At 46.5% G+C, this 10321-nt stretch overlaps 5 non-coding genes across 5 annotated transcripts; all 5 read right to left on the reverse strand.

Moving 5' to 3' along the window:
- Nucleotides 1-296: 296 nt before the first annotated feature.
- On the reverse strand, nt 297-487 carry LOC130328651 (U2 spliceosomal RNA). The gene has a single exon (XR_008872541.1). It is a non-coding gene; the product is annotated as a U2 spliceosomal RNA (small nuclear RNA).
- Nucleotides 488-2575: 2088 nt separating this feature from the next.
- LOC130328659 (U2 spliceosomal RNA) lies at nt 2576-2766 on the reverse strand. Its single transcript, XR_008872548.1, has one exon. It is a non-coding gene; the product is annotated as a U2 spliceosomal RNA (small nuclear RNA).
- A 2090-nt stretch (nt 2767-4856) lies between these two features.
- Nucleotides 4857-5047, reverse strand: LOC130328660 (U2 spliceosomal RNA). The gene has a single exon (XR_008872549.1). It is a non-coding gene; the product is annotated as a U2 spliceosomal RNA (small nuclear RNA).
- A 2074-nt stretch (nt 5048-7121) lies between these two features.
- LOC130328661 (U2 spliceosomal RNA) lies at nt 7122-7312 on the reverse strand. The gene has a single exon (XR_008872550.1). It is a non-coding gene; the product is annotated as a U2 spliceosomal RNA (small nuclear RNA).
- A 2099-nt stretch (nt 7313-9411) lies between these two features.
- Nucleotides 9412-9602, reverse strand: LOC130328662 (U2 spliceosomal RNA). Its single transcript, XR_008872551.1, has one exon. It is a non-coding gene; the product is annotated as a U2 spliceosomal RNA (small nuclear RNA).
- Nucleotides 9603-10321: the final 719 nt, after the last annotated feature.

Raw genomic sequence — 10321 nt, forward strand, 5'->3', positions numbered from 1 at the left:
CTCACCCGCTATCAAGGCAGCTGCCTATCATGTCATGCCCTACCTGCACAGGTGTGCTGGCTACTCAAATGATCCAATTAAGGAGGCCATTTAGTCAGCAGCAGCAGAAGTCCTGTGCCTGGACGCTCCAACAGCGGCCAGACACAAGCAGAAGCAGAAGCAGCAGAAGCAGCAGCAGCACCACCTTTTGTTTTTTGGCTGCAGCAGCAGCAGCAAGGCCCACAGGGCTGGCTAGCTGGCTAGCCAGCAAGCAGGTAGCAATGAAAGTAGGAATCTTTCTTTTTAACCCTGTAAGGGGGTGGTGCACTGTACCCGAAGATACTGCCATATCGGGTCAATGCATAGGGCGACGGAAGCAAGCTTCGAAATCGGCCCCCGTTCTCAAAAATCCATTTAATATATGGTCCCCAGATAGGGGACGTATCAGATATTAAACTGATAAGAACAGATACTACACTTGATCTTAGCCAAAAGGCCGAGAAGCGATAACCGTGAAAGGGGCGGGCCCAACAAGGTCCCCTTCATGGGCACTATCACTGCTTGCTGTCAGGGAGGCTGCCAGACAATTTTCCATGCACACTCTGGGCTGGGGGGCAGTCAACCACCAGTACACACAGCAGAACCTAAACCCATACCATTATTGCTAAGCAGCAAGACAGGGGCCCATTGCACTCCCACGGGGCCTTTTTAAATGCAATCCATAACCCGGATTTGCCAGGAACCCTTCTTACTCCTCCTACTTGCATGTGACACTGGGCTTAGGATCTGCATAGGAAACACACACACAAGCACACACCTACCTTTGTTGCCTGCAGATGCCTCCTTGGCTGTCCCCAAACGGTATCAAACCAACACCCACGGGAAGCTGTAAGCATAGAGGACATGCCTGCACCCCATTGGACTTACCTGTGTGGGTTAAATCCGGGTTATTTGACAACCTATGGCGGTGATGGTTCTGCTCAGGCAGAGCAGTGCTGATGCTCCTCATAAAGCTGTCGCTGCTGTGAAGGTTCTAGGTGACATCACAAATCCCTATGGTTACATACACAACAAAGCTGGGTTGTTGTTGTTTACACTCTGCAAGGCCTGTGGAAGTGAGTGACATCATAGCACTGTAGTTCTGAGGGTTCTAGATGGATGCAACAATCTCCTGTTGCTTCTATGAAGGCCATAATAGACGACATCACCAAACAGCTCCATAGTCACATACACAGCAAAGGAGAGATGTTGTTTACACCTAGTGATGTCAGTGGTATTGAGTGACATCACAGCACAGTGCTAAGGCTCCTGGGCCTGGACACAGCAGCGGCTGCAATATCTCAACGGAGAATACGTTTATATATATGTGTGTGTGTGCGCGTATATATATATATATATATATATATATATATATATATATATATATTTCTCCGCCGAAATCACTTTTAAACCCATTTCCACCTTTTTTTCCCTTCTCTTCCTCTTACTTTTTTTTCACGTTTTTTTACGTTTTTCTCCTTTTCGCCTCTTTTCTGGGCGTATTATTCTTCTTTTTCTTCTTTTTTTTCGTCTAATGCATACCCCATCAGTGCAGCAATGCTTATTCAATACCGCCAGCAGATGGAGACACTGGGGGATAATTTTCTAAGGATTTATACTGATTTTTCCTGTCTGAATTTGTCGCACAGAAAGTTGCAGGCCAAATATGTGTGACATTTCTGCGACTTTAGCTTCTAGAGCATTTTTACAACATTATACATAGGTGCTGAATACATAAAAAGCGACTGTTCAGCGACAGACAAGTCGCATCGGCTGAAAGTAGGCCAGAATGTCAGTCCATGTTGGAGCAGGTTTAGATACAGTCTAAAGTATAGATCTCAAAGTCTGTGCACAGAATTTAGCAAGGGCCTCGCACCTTCTGATGCATCAGGTAGGTGCACAATAGCATAGCCTAACCCTCTGTACTTTGGTCTATATTGATGCGGGACATAGACAGCCAGCTGATGACCAATCCATTAGTGCAATGGATGGCTGGAAGCATTTGTCTTTGCCTTTGCAATACCACAGAAGCAATGCATGGTCAATGTACAGCAATGACACACCTGTGTGAACAGCCAGGAGACCCCCCCCATGTTATGTTACATAGTTACATAGTTAGTACGGTCGAAAAAAGACATATGTCCATCAAGTTCAACCAGGGAATTAAGGGGTAGGGGTGTGGCGCGATATTGGGGAAGGGATGAGATTTTATATTTCTTCATAAGCATTAATCTTATTTTGTCAATTAGGAACATTCAGCACCCACCCGCTATCAAGGCAGCTGCCTATCATGTCATGCCCTACCTGCACAGGTGTGCTGGCTACTCAAATGATCCAATTAAGGAGGCCATTTAGTCAGCAGCAGCAGAAGTCCTGTGCCTGGACGCTCCAACAGCGGCCAGACACAAGCAGAAGCAGAAGCAGCAGAAGCAGCAGCAGCACCACCTTTTGTTTTTTGGCTGCAGCAGCAGCAGCAAGGCCCACAGGGCTGGCTAGCTGGCTAGCCAGCAAGCAGGTAGCAATGAAAGTAGGAATCTTTCTTTTTAACCCTGTAAGGGGGTGGTGCACTGTACCCGAAGATACTGCCATATCGGGTCAATGCATAGGGCGACGGAAGCAAGCTTCGAAATCGGCCCCCGTTCTCAAAAATCCATTTAATATATGGTCCCCAGATAGGGGACGTATCAGATATTAAACTGATAAGAACAGATACTACACTTGATCTTAGCCAAAAGGCCGAGAAGCGATAACCGTGAAAGGGGCGGGCCCAACAAGGTCCCCTTCATGGGCACTATCACTGCTTGCTGTCAGGGAGGCTGCCAGACAATTTTCCATGCACACTCTGGGCTGGGGGGCAGTCAACCACCAGTACACACAGCAGAACCTAAACCCATACCATTATTGCTAAGCAGCAAGACAGGGGCCCATTGCACTCCCACGGGGCCTTTTTAAATGCAATCCATAACCCGGATTTGCCAGGAACCCTTCTTACTCCTCCTACTTGCATGTGACACTGGGCTTAGGATCTGCATAGGAAACACACACACAAGCACACACCTACCTTTGTTGCCTGCAGATGCCTCCTTGGCTGTCCCCAAACGGTATCAAACCAACACCCACGGGAAGCTGTAAGCATAGAGGACATGCCTGCACCCCATTGGACTTACCTGTGTGGGTTAAATCCGGGTTATTTGACAACCTATGGCGGTGATGGTTCTGCTCAGGCAGAGCAGTGCTGATGCTCCTCATAAAGCTGTCGCTGCTGTGAAGGTTCTAGGTGACATCACAAATCCCTATGGTTACATACACAACAAAGCTGGGTTGTTGTTGTTTACACTCTGCAAGGCCTGTGGAAGTGAGTGACATCATAGCACTGTAGTTCTGAGGGTTCTAGATGGATGCAACAATCTCCTGTTGCTTCTATGAAGGCCATAATAGACGACATCACCAAACAGCTCCATAGTCACATACACAGCAAAGGAGAGATGTTGTTTACACCTAGTGATGTCAGTGGTATTGAGTGACATCACAGCACAGTGCTAAGGCTCCTGGGCCTGGACACAGCAGCGGCTGCAATATCTCAACGGAGAATACGTTTATATATATGTGTGTGTGTGCGCGTATATATATATATATATATATATATATATATATATATATATATATATTCTCCGCCGAAATCACTTTTAAACCCATTTCCACCTTTTTTTCCCTTCTCTTCCTCTTACTTTTTTTTCACGTTTTTTTACGTTTTTCTCCTTTTCGCCTCTTTTCTGGGCGTATTATTCTTCTTTTTCTTCTTTTTTTTCGTCTAATGCATACCCCATCAGTGCAGCAATGCTTATTCAATACCGCCAGCAGATGGAGACACTGGGGGATAATTTTCTAAGGATTTATACTGATTTTTCCTGTCTGAATTTGTCGCACAGAAAGTTGCAGGCCAAATATGTGTGACATTTCTGCGACTTTAGCTTCTAGAGCATTTTTACAACATTATACATAGGTGCTGAATACATAAAAAGCGACTGTTCAGCGACAGACAAGTCGCATCGGCTGAAAGTAGGCCAGAATGTCAGTCCATGTTGGAGCAGGTTTAGATACAGTCTAAAGTATAGATCTCAAAGTCTGTGCACAGAATTTAGCAAGGGCCTCGCACCTTCTGATGCATCAGGTAGGTGCACAATAGCATAGCCTAACCCTCTGTACTTTGGTCTATATTGATGCGGGACATAGACAGCCAGCTGATGACCAATCCATTAGTGCAATGGATGGCTGGAAGCATTTGTCTTTGCCTTTGCAATACCACAGAAGCAATGCATGGTCAATGTACAGCAATGACACACCTGTGTGAACAGCCAGGAGACCCCCCCCCATGTTATGTTACATAGTTACATAGTTAGTACGGTCGAAAAAAGACATATGTCCATCAAGTTCAACCAGGGAATTAAGGGGTAGGGGTGTGGCGCGATATTGGGGAAGGGATGAGATTTTATATTTCTTCATAAGCATTAATCTTATTTTGTCAATTAGGAACATTCAGCACCCACCCGCTATCAAGGCAGCTGCCTATCATGTCATGCCCTACCTGCACAGGTGTGCTGGCTACTCAAATGATCCAATTAAGGAGGCCATTTAGTCAGCAGCAGCAGAAGTCCTGTGCCTGGACGCTCCAACAGCGGCCAGACACAAGCAGAAGCAGAAGCAGCAGAAGCAGCAGCAGCACCACCTTTTGTTTTTTGGCTGCAGCAGCAGCAGCAAGGCCCACAGGGCTGGCTAGCTGGCTAGCCAGCAAGCAGGTAGCAATGAAAGTAGGAATCTTTCTTTTTAACCCTGTAAGGGGGTGGTGCACTGTACCCGAAGATACTGCCATATCGGGTCAATGCATAGGGCGACGGAAGCAAGCTTCGAAATCGGCCCCCGTTCTCAAAAATCCATTTAATATATGGTCCCCAGATAGGGGACGTATCAGATATTAAACTGATAAGAACAGATACTACACTTGATCTTAGCCAAAAGGCCGAGAAGCGATAACCGTGAAAGGGGCGGGCCCAACAAGGTCCCCTTCATGGGCACTATCACTGCTTGCTGTCAGGGAGGCTGCCAGACAATTTTCCATGCACACTCTGGGCTGGGGGGCAGTCAACCACCAGTACACACAGCAGAACCTAAACCCATACCATTATTGCTAAGCAGCAAGACAGGGGCCCATTGCACTCCCACGGGGCCTTTTTAAATGCAATCCATAACCCGGATTTGCCAGGAACCCTTCTTACTCCTCCTACTTGCATGTGACACTGGGCTTAGGATCTGCATAGGAAACACACACACAAGCACACACCTACCTTTGTTGCCTGCAGATGCCTCCTTGGCTGTCCCCAAACGGTATCAAACCAACACCCACGGGAAGCTGTAAGCATAGAGGACATGCCTGCACCCCATTGGACTTACCTGTGTGGGTTAAATCCGGGTTATTTGACAACCTATGGCGGTGATGGTTCTGCTCAGGCAGAGCAGTGCTGATGCTCCTCATAAAGCTGTCGCTGCTGTGAAGGTTCTAGGTGACATCACAAATCCCTATGGTTACATACACAACAAAGCTGGGTTGTTGTTGTTTACACTCTGCAAGGCCTGTGGAAGTGAGTGACATCATAGCACTGTAGTTCTGAGGGTTCTAGATGGATGCAACAATCTCCTGTTGCTTCTATGAAGGCCATAATAGACGACATCACCAAACAGCTCCATAGTCACATACACAGCAAAGGAGAGATGTTGTTTACACCTAGTGATGTCAGTGGTATTGAGTGACATCACAGCACAGTGCTAAGGCTCCTGGGCCTGGACACAGCAGCGGCTGCAATATCTCAACGGAGAATACGTTTATATATATGTGTGTGTGTGCGCGTATATATATATATATATATATATATATATATTTCTCCGCCGAAATCACTTTTAAACCCATTTCCACCTTTTTTTCCCTTCTCTTCCTCTTACTTTTTTTTCACGTTTTTTTACGTTTTTCTCCTTTTCGCCTCTTTTCTGGGCGTATTATTCTTCTTTTTCTTCTTTTTTTTCGTCTAATGCATACCCCATCAGTGCAGCAATGCTTATTCAATACCGCCAGCAGATGGAGACACTGGGGGATAATTTTCTAAGGATTTATACTGATTTTTCCTGTCTGAATTTGTCGCACAGAAAGTTGCAGGCCAAATATGTGTGACATTTCTGCGACTTTAGCTTCTAGAGCATTTTTACAACATTATACATAGGTGCTGAATACATAAAAAGCGACTGTTCAGCGACAGACAAGTCGCATCGGCTGAAAGTAGGCCAGAATGTCAGTCCATGTTGGAGCAGGTTTAGATACAGTCTAAAGTATAGATCTCAAAGTCTGTGCACAGAATTTAGCAAGGGCCTCGCACCTTCTGATGCATCAGGTAGGTGCACAATAGCATAGCCTAACCCTCTGTACTTTGGTCTATATTGATGCGGGACATAGACAGCCAGCTGATGACCAATCCATTAGTGCAATGGATGGCTGGAAGCATTTGTCTTTGCCTTTGCAATACCACAGAAGCAATGCATGGTCAATGTACAGCAATGACACACCTGTGTGAACAGCCAGGAGACCCCCCCCATGTTATGTTACATAGTTACATAGTTAGTACGGTCGAAAAAAGACATATGTCCATCAAGTTCAACCAGGGAATTAAGGGGTAGGGGTGTGGCGCGATATTGGGGAAGGGATGAGATTTTATATTTCTTCATAAGCATTAATCTTATTTTGTCAATTAGGAACATTCAGCACCCACCCGCTATCAAGGCAGCTGCCTATCATGTCATGCCCTACCTGCACAGGTGTGCTGGCTACTCAAATGATCCAATTAAGGAGGCCATTTAGTCAGCAGCAGCAGAAGTCCTGTGCCTGGACGCTCCAACAGCGGCCAGACACAAGCAGAAGCAGAAGCAGCAGAAGCAGCAGCAGCACCACCTTTTGTTTTTTGGCTGCAGCAGCAGCAGCAAGGCCCACAGGGCTGGCTAGCTGGCTAGCCAGCAAGCAGGTAGCAATGAAAGTAGGAATCTTTCTTTTTAACCCTGTAAGGGGGTGGTGCACTGTACCCGAAGATACTGCCATATCGGGTCAATGCATAGGGCGACGGAAGCAAGCTTCGAAATCGGCCCCCGTTCTCAAAAATCCATTTAATATATGGTCCCCAGATAGGGGACGTATCAGATATTAAACTGATAAGAACAGATACTACACTTGATCTTAGCCAAAAGGCCGAGAAGCGATAACCGTGAAAGGGGCGGGCCCAACAAGGTCCCCTTCATGGGCACTATCACTGCTTGCTGTCAGGGAGGCTGCCAGACAATTTTCCATGCACACTCTGGGCTGGGGGGGCAGTCAACCACCAGTACACACAGCAGAACCTAAACCCATACCATTATTGCTAAGCAGCAAGACAGGGGCCCATTGCACTCCCACGGGGCCTTTTTAAATGCAATCCATAACCCGGATTTGCCAGGAACCCTTCTTACTCCTCCTACTTGCATGTGACACTGGGCTTAGGATCTGCATAGGAAACACACACACAAGCACACACCTACCTTTGTTGCCTGCAGATGCCTCCTTGGCTGTCCCCAAACGGTATCAAACCAACACCCACGGGAAGCTGTAAGCATAGAGGACATGCCTGCACCCCATTGGACTTACCTGTGTGGGTTAAATCCGGGTTATTTGACAACCTATGGCGGTGATGGTTCTGCTCAGGCAGAGCAGTGCTGATGCTCCTCATAAAGCTGTCGCTGCTGTGAAGGTTCTAGGTGACATCACAAATCCCTATGGTTACATACACAACAAAGCTGGGTTGTTGTTGTTTACACTCTGCAAGGCCTGTGGAAGTGAGTGACATCATAGCACTGTAGTTCTGAGGGTTCTAGATGGATGCAACAATCTCCTGTTGCTTCTATGAAGGCCGTAATAGACGACATCACCAAACAGCTCCATAGTCACATACACAGCAAAGGAGAGATGTTGTTTACACCTAGTGATGTCAGTGGTATTGAGTGACATCACAGCACAGTGCTAAGGCTCCTGGGCCTGGACACAGCAGCGGCTGCAATATCTCAACGGAGAATACGTTTATATATATGTGTGTGTGTGCGCGTATATATATATATATATATATATATATATATATATATATATATATATATATTTATTTCTCCGCCGAAATCACTTTTAAACCCATTTCCACCTTTTTTTCCCTTCTCTTCCTCTTACTTTTTTTTCACGTTTTTTTACGTTTTTCTCCTTTTCGCCTCTTTTCTGGGCGTATTATTCTTCTTTTTCTTCTTTTTTTTCGTCTAATGCATACCCCATCAGTGCAGCAATGCTTATTCAATACCGCCAGCAGATGGAGACACTGGGGGATAATTTTCTAAGGATTTATACTGATTTTTCCTGTCTGAATTTGTCGCACAGAAAGTTGCAGGCCAAATATGTGTGACATTTCTGCGACTTTAGCTTCTAGAGCATTTTTACAACATTATACATAGGTGCTGAATACATAAAAAGCGACTGTTCAGCGACAGACAAGTCGCATCGGCTGAAAGTAGGCCAGAATGTCAGTCCATGTTGGAGCAGGTTTAGATACAGTCTAAAGTATAGATCTCAAAGTCTGTGCACAGAATTTAGCAAGGGCCTCGCACCTTCTGATGCATCAGGTAGGTGCACAATAGCATAGCCTAACCCTCTGTACTTTGGTCTATATTGATGCGGGACATAGACAGCCAGCTGATGACCAATCCATTAGTGCAATGGATGGCTGGAAGCATTTGTCTTTGCCTTTGCAATACCACAGAAGCAATGCATGGTCAATGTACAGCAATGACACACCTGTGTGAACAGCCAGGAGACCCCCCCCATGTTATGTTACATAGTTACATAGTTAGTACGGTCGAAAAAAGACATATGTCCATCAAGTTCAACCAGGGAATTAAGGGGTAGGGGTGTGGCGCGATATTGGGGAAGGGATGAGATTTTATATTTCTTCATAAGCATTAATCTTATTTTGTCAATTAGGAACATTCAGCACCCACCCGCTATCAAGGCAGCTGCCTATCATGTCATGCCCTACCTGCACAGGTGTGCTGGCTACTCAAATGATCCAATTAAGGAGGCCATTTAGTCAGCAGCAGCAGAAGTCCTGTGCCTGGACGCTCCAACAGCGGCCAGACACAAGCAGAAGCAGAAGCAGCAGAAGCAGCAGCAGCACCACCTTTTGTTTTTTGGCTGCAGCAGCAGCAGCAAGGCCCACAGGGCTGGCTAGCTGGCTAGCCAGCAAGCAGGTAGCAATGAAAGTAGGAATCTTTCTTTTTAACCCTGTAAGGGGGTGGTGCACTGTACCCGAAGATACTGCCATATCGGGTCAATGCATAGGGCGACGGAAGCAAGCTTCGAAATCGGCCCCCGTTCTCAAAAATCCATTTAATATATGGTCCCCAGATAGGGGACGTATCAGATATTAAACTGATAAGAACAGATACTACACTTGATCTTAGCCAAAAGGCCGAGAAGCGATAACCGTGAAAGGGGCGGGCCCAACAAGGTCCCCTTCATGGGCACTATCACTGCTTGCTGTCAGGGAGGCTGCCAGACAATTTTCCATGCACACTCTGGGCTGGGGGGCAGTCAACCACCAGTACACACAGCAGAACCTAAACCCATACCATTATTGCTAAGCAGCAAGACAGGGGCCCATTGCACTCCCACGGGGCCTTTTTAAATGCAATCCATAACCCGGATTTGCCAGGAACCCTTCTTACTCCTCCTACTTGCATGTGACACTGGGCTTAGGATCTGCATAGGAAACACACACACAAGCACACACCTACCTTTGTTGCCTGCAGATGCCTCCTTGGCTGTCCCCAAACGGTATCAAACCAACACCCACGGGAAGCTGTAAGCATAGAGGACATGCCTGCACCCCATTGGACTTACCTGTGTGGGTTAAATCCGGGTTATTTGACAACCTATGGCGGTGATGGTTCTGCTCAGGCAGAGCAGTGCTGATGCTCCTCATAAAGCTGTCGCTGCTGTGAAGGTTCTAGGTGACATCACAAATCCCTATGGTTACATACACAACAAAGCTGGGTTGTTGTTGTTTACACTCTGCAAGGCCTGTGGAAGTGAGTGACATCATAGCACTGTAGTTCTGAGGGTTCTAGATGGATGCAACAATCTCCTGTTGCTTCTATGAAGGCCATAATAGACGACATCACCAAACAGCTCCATAGTCAC

This window comes from Hyla sarda, unplaced genomic scaffold, assembly GCF_029499605.1.
Source record: "Hyla sarda isolate aHylSar1 unplaced genomic scaffold, aHylSar1.hap1 scaffold_3117, whole genome shotgun sequence".
NCBI lineage: Eukaryota > Metazoa > Chordata > Amphibia > Anura > Hylidae > Hyla > Hyla sarda.